General features: G+C 38.4%; 1 pseudogene; it reads right to left on the bottom strand.

The window, feature by feature from the left end:
• Positions 1-2,293: 2,293 nt before the first annotated feature.
• Positions 2,294-2,824, bottom strand: LOC110122797 (large ribosomal subunit protein eL21-like; annotated as a pseudogene).
• Positions 2,825-3,170: the final 346 nt, after the last annotated feature.

The following is a 3,170-nucleotide window of genomic DNA, read 5'->3' as shown; positions in this document are numbered from 1 at the left end:
CTGAAGAATTTAATGACTCAAAGTTTCCAGAAGGGTGAGGTCATCTGAACCTTAGATACTTGAATCATGCCAATTGTATGGTAAACCTGGGAGTGGGAAGGAGGAAGGGGAATATCCAAGACAATGTGTTACAATAACTGAGACAACTTATCAATGTCCAATATCACTCTGGAAAACACATACTTAATATCCTTCTAACTTTTATTGGACTTAGTATCTATTCTCAAAATGTGTCCTTGGTGATCTCCCGGTCTATTCATCTACTTGTAACCCTATTCAGTCTGAACATCTGAGGTAGTTAAACAAAGGAGGCTGATTCTTCTGAACTCAAAGGAGGCACAGGTGTCCCTGGCATATCAAATACAAGTCTGAGAAATTGACAGTCCAGTTCACCTTGTTCCTCAAGAGCCACCTCCATTTCTATTCCTTACTTCTCTACTTCCAGGTTCCCCAACCCTACCCAGCATCTCTTATTTTGCCTGGGTTAACCCAATGGACACAATTATTAGCATCTCCATAGTTTGGAATTTGTGAACTAATTTGCAATAAGTTTATTCTGGAAAATTGTGGATGATACATTAGTATTTAGAAATTTTATAAGCACTTTCATCACCTAGATTTGTGACTTGATAAGTAGACCCATTTTCAGATGGAATGGCCAGAAGACAACTCTTTTTAGATCACGGCTCAAATGATTCTCAGTTCCCACTTCAGACTCTGATTTAGTGGGACATGAAATCAGATCTTGGAGTATTTTCTAAATGAGCAGGTTAGTTTGGGTTCTATCCTCTTCCAATGTTTTTCTTCAAATCAATTATTGGAAATTGAGGTTTGTTTCTCACTGGTCCACATACTGGTCAGACTTTTCCAGAGGAAAAGAACCAGGAGGAGATACATATAGAAGAAGATATTTTATAAGGTATTGGCTCACATTATCACAGGACTGAGAAGTCTCATGATCTGACTTCTGCAAGTTAGAGACCCAGGAAAACTGGTGGTGGAGTTTAAAGCCTTGAGAGCTGCAGATACTACGCTGAGTCCGAAGGCGTGGGAAGTAGGAATGCCTAGGGTGATTGTTGCCCCAGTGCAAGAAGTGAAGCAGAGAGCAAATTCAACCTTCCTCGACCTCTCTGTTCTACTAAGGCCCTCAACCAACTGGATGACACACACCCACACTGGGGAAGGACATCTGCTTTACTCAGTCCAATTCAAATGTGAATCTATTTCAGAAGCACCCTCATTGACACACCCAGAAATTATGTTTAACCAGGTATCTGTTACCTAGTCAAGTTGACACATAAAACTAACCATCAAAAACCATATCCCCGGAATCGCCATATGAAAAACAGCTTACTTCCCCATTGACTTGGCTCCTTCTAAGTCACAGCAATGAGGGTTTATTTCTCATTGACCTATCAGCTTATATAATTCTTAGTAAACTAACAATTAGCAATGCTGGACACCCACACATGCTTGCTGTCAGAAGTGACTGCTTCATACAGATTCAATCTGCTATCTCTAAATGATGCATGTCGCACATAAGCTGACTTAAAGCTTTCTCTCATTCCTTGTCAGGTGAGATAATAAAACAGAACAGAGTATCCTCAATACATCCAGGTTAACTTGACCTAGAACTTCATTCTTAATGAAGGCATGGGGGAAACACCAACACAAGAGAAATGGAATGGAACAGACAAAATGAGGAATCATAGTCTTCCAGGTTGCAAAAAAAAAAAAAAGATCTCATTGCTCTTCTACAATTTTATATAACTTAATATGACACTATAATGCACATAACATTAGATACATTCCATTAGCTTTTAGCTAGACAACATATTAAAAAAATTTAAAAAACTATACATCTTTTCTCCTCCTCCTCCTTTTTTTCCTTCTTGGTAAATGCTTAGTGATAGGAGGATAGAGATATTCATAAGATTGCAGTAAATCATTTCCCATTATACATCTCACATGATGGTCTGCAAGTAAAAGAAATTTATGTACAGGATTTAAATGAGTAATGGAAATTCAGTGATATTTAAAATTTTCATGGGGAGAAGACAACATTAAATACAGCAGTTTATAATTACCAAACTACTACTTATTAAATTGTTTGCTTTTCTCATTGAAGAGTAATTTGTGTTAATTGTAAAATGTTCTGTATTCAATTATGTGTAATTGAATATAAAATTCAAATATAAAAATGTTCTTTCTGTGTAAATAATTTTGTAAATGACTTTTTCTTAACTTAGCTAAGTGATCTGAATATTTTTTATCATTAATAATTTTGGATGCATTTTTTATTTTTTTTTTGTACAGTCCAGGTCTTTATTTTTACACCCTTCAGGCCATGAATTCATAGGGAATGGGTTCCAACAGTTCGGGTTCCTTTCCATTGGTCCTTACAAAGTGTGCTTCTCTGGGTGGAGCAGGCTGGTGCTTCAGCTGAACCCAAGTCCCTTCCTCTTTGGCTTCCTTCTTTTTCTGATCATTTTCCTTCACACGTTTTAGGAAGCTATCTCGGCTCTTAGAGTGCTTAATATGCTCGATACACACATTAATTCTCTTGGCAAGAATCTTGCCCTTAACTTGTTTGTTTACAATGATGCCAACAGCATGCTGGGTAACACTGTTGACTCTCCCAGTTTTGCCATGGCAACATGTGTGGGGCATTCCTTTTTGAACAGTACGCATTCCCTTGATATCTACAATATCACCCTTCTTGTAGATTCGCATGTATGTGGCCAAAGGAACAACTCCATGTTTTCTAAAAGGCCTAGAGAACATGTAGCAGGTGCCCCCTCCTCTTTTCCTTTGTGTTGGTCATTTTGACGAATTACTGGAAGATGGTGGTTCCGGCCGAAAAAGGGATGAATTTTTTAAATTGCTTTCCACAGTTGCCGTTCCCTTTTCCAGGGGATCTTCCCAATCAAAGCTACATCTCTTGCATTGGCAGGAAGATTCTTTACTACTGGCATCACTTGGGAAGCCCATATACATGTCTACCTACATTAAACAAAAATCTTCTTTCCCTCATGTCATGGTCTGTGTGCGGGTTGGAAAAGAATTTCCAGACATGAGACAGAATGAGAGGGAAATAAAGTTTATAAGAATGGGAGAAGCTGTTGGAACAGCAGGCTAGCTCAAGAGAGAACTGACGTTGAACAGGGGTC

The sequence above is a fragment of the Odocoileus virginianus genome, chromosome 4 (assembly GCF_023699985.2).
Source record: "Odocoileus virginianus isolate 20LAN1187 ecotype Illinois chromosome 4, Ovbor_1.2, whole genome shotgun sequence".
In the NCBI taxonomy this organism is placed as follows: domain Eukaryota; kingdom Metazoa; phylum Chordata; class Mammalia; order Artiodactyla; family Cervidae; genus Odocoileus; species Odocoileus virginianus.
The sequence above is the reverse complement of the archived record's forward strand: the minus strand, read 5'-3'. Positions and strand labels throughout refer to the sequence as shown.